Here is a 9,089-nt window from a genome sequence, read left to right on the forward strand (position 1 = left end):
ACAAAATTTTAAAGTGCGAACACTTTTTGATACATAAACATTTTCTGAGTTTGTGACATCTAGAAAATATCACAAATTCTAGAAAAATGTATTGGCCAATTCAAACAATGTTTATACAATGTATAATAATATTTGTGTGATTCAAAAAAAAGGTTTCGTACATTCTAAAAAATGTAACATTTCAAGAATGTTCGCGAGTTTCAGAAAATGTGTTTGTGGCATTTTCAAAAAAAGTATGTACAATGTATCGAAAATGTTTGCGTGTTGTACAAAAATGTGTCATAACCTCAACAGAATATACGTGACATGTATAGAAAAAAGTGTTTGCGAATTTAAACATGTTGAACCATGTAAAAGAGTGTTTGTGTAGTTTTGTAAAATGTGTATTGTCATTAAGAAAATGTAAAACATGTATTTCGAAAAATATTACCATGTATTCAAATTTTTTTGAAAACATTTAATTTCAAAATGTCCATAACGTATTTGAAAATATCAAAAGTTTATCAAAAAATATTTAATGTCTGTGTTTAAAATGTACATTGGGTACTGAGAAAAATTAGGCAATTGTAAAAATGAAAAAATGAAAAAGGAAACATAAAAGAAAAATAGACTAGTGCACGCGCATGAGCGACTGCGCTACTGGCCCGGCCCAATTCAGCAAATACCGGCCGAGTCCTCCCAAGGTTTAAAATAGACCGGGATTATAGAGTTCGGTGTGCTGATTTCAGGGATTAAGAATTTGGAGTTTGATTTAGCTTTTGCCTACAATTTCAAGGTTTTTTTTTGGACTTTTTCCATTCCTGGGAGTCTATGACAGGTGATTTGGACTTGTGCCCATACAGCAACAGCAGCAGCGTGCCCATACCTCCCGAGCTAGGGTTAGCACTAGTAGTAGTGGTAATAGTAGGATTTGTGCATGAGTAGGGAGGGTCATGCGCTACCGAGCCGTGCTATTTATTGCTAGTGCAACCAAGCAAGCTAGTACTTCCTCCGTCCCGAAATAGTTGTCATTAAAATGAATAAAAGTGGATGTATCTAGAACTAAAATACATCTAAATACATCCTTTTTTATTCATCTTGATGACAAGTATTTTCGGACGGAGGAAGTACTAGTCTAAACTCCAAACTTTCTTCTCTCCTGTCAGGCAGCAATGGTAGACGCGGGAAAACTGCACTTTATTTGCAAACTGGCCATAGAGCGAGCGAGGCTGCTCTGCTTACGTACGAATTTTGGGCACCACTCCTACCGCCGGGCCGGCCTCTCCGGTGAGCTACCGGTCCTATCATCCCACGAGGCTACTAGCTAGTACTAGTGCTTTGCTTATGGTTATGGTTTAGAACGACTATAGCAATGTCACCATATTGACCCAATCGACCTAAGAACTGCTATATAATATGGTGATTTTGGACCAAATTAGTAGTATATTCTAGCTTATGATTTTGGACCTAAGAACATCGTATAAATACGCATGGTGAATTAACTAATCATATTAACTTAAACATCATATTTTGGATCTTTATCAATTAAATATGCGAATGATCTGGTAAAGAAAAGAAGAAAAAAAATCCCACTTATAAGAAAGAAAATTGTCCACCCATCGGACAGTGTGACCCTAATATACTTTATAACAATATACAATACTAGTAAAAGGGCCCGTGCGTTGCAACGGGAGAAAAATATATCACATGCCTCTAGCCCAATAGCCCCATGGCCAAAAGCCCCCACAAGTTTACGTCCTCTATTCTCACATTACTCATGACAAACAGGAGCAGAATGGGACGAATGGGCAACGTCAGAATGGGACGAATGGGCAACGAACGATGGAAAAGGAGAAAAATATTCTCCAATAAAATTTCACAAAATGTTCCGAGAAAAATGTAAAGCTAGTTTGTAATTTCACGGAAATGCCACTTCTAGAATGCATAAAAAACATAATCCGGCCAATCATTTTATATTGATATGTTCACACACTTAAGTTGTGCTATTATTGCCTCGTGTTTCAATTGGTAAATAAGAAAATTAATGATGTCGGGTGTTGTTTGAGAATGAAAATTGTTCTCTCTCATACCCTTAATCAACTCAAACACTCTGATATGTAAATTCAGGCATATACATTTAGCTTGTACTACAAAAAAAGTAAAGCTAGAAACCTAGCAAGTACTATTACTTTTCAAGGACCAAAAACTTGAAAGAGGAATAACACAGAAAAAATGAAGAACATCCCTCTAGTGGAAGCACTACATGCATTTGTGAGTCCAAGCATAGTATCTCCAATAAATTATTCAGAAAATAAACATGCCTAAAAAGTTTAGAGACCTCATGACAGGTGGACTGATGCCCAATATATCTTTAGATAAACAATGAGCATGTTTCCCCAGGTAATTTGATGAACTGAAGCAAATTATCCGCAAGTAATAGAAAAGAAAATTAGTAGATCATCCAAGGATCAAATGGGCAAACAGTAATATAATCTTGAAAAGAAACACCAATTTCAGTAAATTTTACCACAAAAAAATTGCAGTTCTCTGTCACTTCTTTCCTTGTACCCAGAATAATTCCAAAAATACCAATACCACAAATTACAAAAATTCCACAGACCTCATGAAAGGTAACCTGATGTACTTTAGTCCCGGTATAGTGCTTCTACTTAGCCTAATAGGGGCAGCGCCATTCAAAAAACTAACAAATCAAATCAATCAAATGCAAGCTTTTTGTTCACTGTAACTATTCCGCAAGACTGTGCTAAAAAATAAGCTATTTAGAGGATCACAACTATAGTACTGTGCGATATTTAGAAATCAGCATGTGCGTGCAAGTGCAGCTCCATTGCATACCAGTTTCATGATGGCAATTAAATCTGAAATCCAAAAGCTTAAGTAACCTCAAAGTTGAAATATCGCATCCTTGCAGCTATGTTTCCACTGACAAATTGACTTCTTGCTAATGGAGCAACCCAACGATTAGTCGTAACATAATAAAAATACTGCAGTGGTACATTCTTGTTAGTAAGAAACATAATTTTAGTGCTAGAGATAAATTATTTGTTTCACCGTGCTAGAGATTAATTCTTTGTTCCACCGAAATGACATAATTTTTATGTTCGGGAAACTTGATGTTTTGGCAAGATCCTTGTGCAAGTGAACCGATTCACCGATAAGACATTGATATTCTAAGTGAATAAGTAAAGCATATATAACCACAAAAATGGTACCGGATAAAAGAAACTGCCAATGCAATGAAGATAATAACAAAGAAAAGAACTCCAAACATAATCAACCAGCAAAAAACATTTAAAATAAATTTTGCAAGAAAACATGCCCGTGCATTAAAACGGGGTATAAATATTCTAGTGATGATAAATCATTCTATGTAGAAGTTCTTAGAGTGATATAAGTTCAGATCCAAACAAAGTTACTACTGTACTTTGCATAATAAATCAGCTAAAAAAGATTCCAAGGTGTAGTACAGAATCATGGTTTGCCACAAATAAAGGCTAAGTTGAACTACTATAAAATATAGGAGGTTGCCCAGAGAATAGTCAGGAACTCCTAAGTGCTCCTACCAAAGTGCAGATTGACGATGCAAACCACAATTAATAATGTGCATGAGCAATTAAACAATGGGCCACCTACAATTCAGATTAGCACAGAAGAGAACTGCTAATATAAACTATGAGCTCCCCTAAAAACAACCCATAAACAGAAATATCAAGGGGCCATATTTATTGTGTTTTTTTACCTTGTGTACACTTAGCCTTGTCATACTGGCTTCACACAGATGAATCAGTCTGCCTTACACTCAACCAATGTAGTTGCACTTGCACATCTGTCGGACTGGTACACGGTAACATGACAATCTGAGTCGTTCAGATTCAGCTCGTCTGGGTAGAGATGTACTACTTGTTGTCTTCTCTTGGAGGCTGGCTTGATTTGGAGATCTCCTCACATTGCAGAAGAATCACTTCTGATTCCCTCCACCAGAAGAACTCAAGAACAAAAGCTCTCAAACATAGTATGCGAAAGAATTTCCAGAAACCAAATCGACCACACGACGAGCTAACAACCTTCTCCTGTTCAGAATTCCAATAATACAAAAATAGATCTGGATATAAATTAAGACTGTATCTTATTCTCTTAAAACTGAGGATTTGCAAGCATTTAAGACCTTCTGCTCTCTGTACCACATTTTAAAGATATACTCATATACATAACCTTGAGAAAAAAATGTTCATCGCATTGTTCCCTTCTAGATGTTAGATAGATACTACAACCTAACAAATATTCATGGATCAATTGCAGTAGTTGATGTCTAGTATCATTTGTTTGAGTTAATCAATGAATTATAGGTATCGATAGGACTTCACCTCATTCCACTTCTATTGCCCTTGTTCCAATGTTGATTTGACATCAGCCTCTCTAGTAGACGGAGAATCCATGTCAATAACAACCTCTCAAGTCTCAAAGTACATACTCATAAAATCCTCCTCAAGTAATTTTATTGTTTCCATAAGCAATCATGAACCTACTGTACCAACATGAACAGTCAATACATATTAGTAGTGTACACAGAAATACATATCACATACTCCTGCCATCTCTCGCACACATGATGATCACATACTGTTGCTTCTGATCACAGATAGTCCTCTCCCTCAAACAAATACATCTATACGAATTGGGCTGCATATAATTAGGAGAACGTTATGGACCTCAAGGTGGGTGCAGAAATTTATCAGCTCAATCTACCTCCCATCACTGAAAAGACGGAAGAAAAAATTGCTTAGTTCTGAATTTCATCGAGCATCTAATAAATAATTTAAATAGTGATGACACATTGAGCTGGAATCGGTTGAAACAGAGGTAGTACATCATAGTCAGTTAGGTAGTGCAGTCACTACCCACTAAAAAAAGTAATGACATATCCTACAGGAAAACAACAATCAGAAAATGATTATAAAAAACAAATATGTTCCCCATAGTCCGTTGCCTATCGCTTAGAGCATACACGCACTGTGACATGTCTGATGAACATCACTGGACAGAACCTAAAACTGGAGTAACATGGAGCAACTTCAGAAAAATGAGCTAATGACGATGTATATGCCTACTTTCTGGTTCTAAAATTTCATGGTTCAGTTTACTGTTATTCTGCCCTACTTCAATCAAATAATCATGCAAACAAAGTATTCATATACATGCCAAGAATAATGCTAATTTTGGTGCTAACAGTAGGGGTGCTCAGGTGTATAACGTCAAGGAACACACTAACAGGTTGTTTTTCCTGGAACTTTGTTCCTTCTGTGAAATCTGAATATAAATGCAACTGGAACATAACTATCACTCAAACTTTTGACTATGTGTAGGCCCAAACTTGGTCGGATTAGCATGGCTCAGTTTAGAATAGAGGAACACCACAACAGATGTAAACTCCAAGGTGTAAGTCAACACTGAATCTTCAGATACGTGTCTTGTTCAGACAACAAACAATCATGAACAAATCTCTAAAAAATATTCAGAGATGCAAACATGCTAGCCTCAGGTGTAGTAACTTTCATGGGGAGAAATACCTTTGTGTAGCCGCCTCAGGCGATGGAGGGCTCGATGGGTGTTCTTCTTCCGCCGGCGAACTCGACATAGTACGGCTGGACGGATGATTTTCCTCCGCCAGCGACATTGGATGTTCCTCTGAAAGTTGCAATGTGATGGGATTTGATGGAGATTCTGGTCGAGGGACGTGGCCTGATGGACGTTCCGGTCGAGGATCCCTCCTTATGACAGCCAAGTCCAATCCGGGTCGGGTACTACATGCTTTTGCCTTGGAGAAGAACAGAGACTCGAATTCGATTACATTGGAAATTGACTTATGTTGGAGAAGGACACGGTCTCCAATTCCATCCAAATCACGGCACTGCACTGAAGATTCAGAGAACTGAAGCTGACCTCGCTGTTGTGTTCGGGCGTCGATCCAAATCACGACACTGCACCGAAAATTCAGATAACTGAAGCTCGCTGTTGTGTTTGTGTATCTATGTGATGGAGGGCCGTCAGGCAGGGATGTGTGCGGAGCGCCGGTGCTGGCCAGGCCAGCGGCGTGCTATGTCGTAGCTTCGCCGGTGCCAGCGGTAGTGAGTCCATCTTCTCCTCGGCGCGGCGCCTAGCCGCACCAGCTCCACGCCAATCACCTCGGTCGTCCACTCCTCGCGCACCACCGACTGCACCAACCGCGGCAGGTCCAGCGTGCCGCCGTCGCCATCCTGCAGCGACGCGTGCGTCGAGGACTTGCCGTTGAGCAGATCCAGCAAGAGCACGCCCAGAGAGTGTCGCCGCGCGTCCACCACCTCCGGGGCGCGGTAGTCGTCGACGCCCGCAGCACGTCCTCAAACCACGGCGGCCGCCCCTGCCATTCGAGGCGCGTGCTGCTGCTCTGCTGGAGCAGCACCCCGAAGAGCGGGACCTTGAGGTCGCCAAGGAGAACGGAGAAGCTCTTGCCGCCTGCCTGGCCTGCCGTCGGGAGGACGACGACGAGAGGAACGCACGTTCGTCCGCGCTTGGGCCACGGCAGCTGATTCGGCCCAGCCGCCCGCGAAGCCGTCGTCCATATGGAACCGCATCAACCCGCCTGCCTTGGAGCTCGCCGCCTCCGACCACCTCTCCATCGTCCTTCGCCTCGATCGTCGGTCCCATCTCCGGATGGCGCGCCGGAGAAGCTGGTCCGTAGATGCTTCATCAGGCTGCTGGCTACCTTCGCTGCCGCAGCGACATCCTCCTCATCCTGATTCTCTCCTTCCTCGTCGGCACGGCCTTGGGGTCTGCGCTGGTCGGTGACAGGTGCGCCGCCGGCTCGTAGTCCCCGTGCGGCGCCGGATGCGCTGTGCCTCCAGCTCCCCACTCGCCGGGGCCCCTGCTCCGCCACCTCGTCCGCCCCGTTCGCCGCGGCCGCCTCCAACTGCCGGTCTGAATACCAAGAAACAGAGGAAACGCGAAAGGGACTTTTTTTACCGAATCGTTTTCCCCAGAGCCACTTACGTAGGGAGTGCGGGTTCAATTTTCGAAAAAGTGAAGGGTCTTTTTGCAAAAGCATGTGACGGACGACCAGAAGCACTAGCTGGTTTATTAGTATATATATATATATATATATATATATATATATATATATATATATAGGTAAAGAGGTAAAGATAAAGAGGTAAAGATAAAGATAAAGATAGGTAAAGATAAAGATAAGATCGATATACTCATATACATAGTTTTGTCATCTCTAATCGCCACAGCGGAGAAACCAGAAGCCAAGGTGGTCGAGGCATGGTTCGATAATCGGTGGTTACCCAGATTCCGCAGGCCTCTTGGAACCGGGGAAGCCCTTGAGTGGGACCAGATGCGACAACAACTGGCGGGTGTTAGCCTCTCCCTCGGCAGAGATGAGGTCACTTGGATGCTTGAGCCATCCGGGGATTTTTCGAGCGGGTCCTTGTAGCGAGAGATCTTTCGTTCGGCACCTCCTTGCGACTTAAGTGGGCTATGGAAGGCTAGAATCCCGTCAAAAATAAAAAATAATTCTTTGGCAAGTGGCGAGGAATAGGATCTCAAGTGGGGATCAAGTGAGAAAACGCAACGTGCTGGGTGATGGCAAGTGCGTATGGTGTGGCGAGGATGAGACATGCGATCATATCATTTTGCGATGCGTCGTCGCCTTGGCTTTATATAAAGTTGGGGCGGGGGGAAACCCCTTTTGGTTCAAAAAAAATGCGTCGTCGCTAGATTCGCGTGGAGTGTGCTTCGGGCGACTACGGGTTGTACGTGCAATCCGGGATCTTTCTTGGATGAGTTCCGTTTGATCAAAGCCTCGAGTGGACGGGATCGTAAGCTTGCTTGGGTGGGGTTTGTGGCCCTTGCGTGGTCTCTTTGGAGAACCCGTAACAAAGCACTTGTCGTGGGTATATTTTTTTCCGACATCCGGCTAATGTGATGTACAAATTGGTGATCCTTTTGCAGCTATGAAAGCTTCTGACGAGCAAGGGTGGAGCAACTCGCAGGCAGCCTTCGCACAAGGTGCTATGAGCTACGGCACACAGGAAGGAGGGACACCACCGGTTGGGGAACCACCCGCCTTGCCGCCCACATCTAGGAGGAGGCTTTGCACACTGTGTCGTGTCAATTGGTCCTGATGGACCTTGCATCGCTCTTTGTTTCGTTATGTTCTGCTTTCGTTTATCTTTAGTACTTCATGGACTTGTCTGTTAGGGCTTCAGTTTAAGCCCGGGCATCTACCTCCGCTCCAAAAAAACTCATATGTATAGTTTCATATGGTAGTATGTTTTTTTTTCCTTTTTAGTGGAAGCAGGATGTAAGTTGTTAGTAGCAGTATTATTTGATTTATTTATTTTGCTAACCAAGTAGTAGTAATAATAGATTGAAACAGGGCAGGGGGGCGCATTTCTTTTGTACCACACCGAGAGCCTGGTCTTTTCTTTTTCCTAGGATAAGATAAGATGAAAAGGTGGTCTTTGGTTGCAGGCCTGAAGCGATCGGAAATCTTTTGCTTCCTGCTAGCACTCGATTGATAGTACTATCCACAGAGGTAGCGTGACAGCTGCAAGTTCCCTCGGAACTCGTCGAGAACGTACACAGGACACTCGCCGGGAATACAGGACTAGCCTCCGGTAGGGCTAGCTAGGCTGGGTCATAGCACCATCACCACCTCCTCGCAAAAAAAATAAAAAATAAAATTTGCACCATCACCACCAACGTGACAGGGTCCATGTGCATGCATGCGTTCCGTAGCATATGATGCATCGTGCATGTACCGGCTCCCAACAAAACTGCACTGGATTTCAACTGCTATAAGGCGACGTGTGTACCGTTGGCCCCCCGGAGCGCGGAAATCGGCGCCTGGTGGCGAACCGGCGCTAAAAATTGATGTGGGGCGATCGGGTTCCCAGCTGTCGGCCCCAGAATCGCCCCCAGTCGCCTTTTTAAAATATTTTTGAAAATAATTTCGGTTAAAATTCGGCAAACATTACAAAAGATTCGGCAAATGGGACATAAATTTCGGCGTTCTTCATTTTTTTTACATATAGAAAACCTAAAAG

The sequence above is a fragment of the Triticum dicoccoides genome, chromosome 3B (genome assembly GCF_002162155.2).
Source record: "Triticum dicoccoides isolate Atlit2015 ecotype Zavitan chromosome 3B, WEW_v2.0, whole genome shotgun sequence".
In the NCBI taxonomy this organism is placed as follows: Eukaryota; Viridiplantae; Streptophyta; class Magnoliopsida; order Poales; family Poaceae; genus Triticum; species Triticum dicoccoides.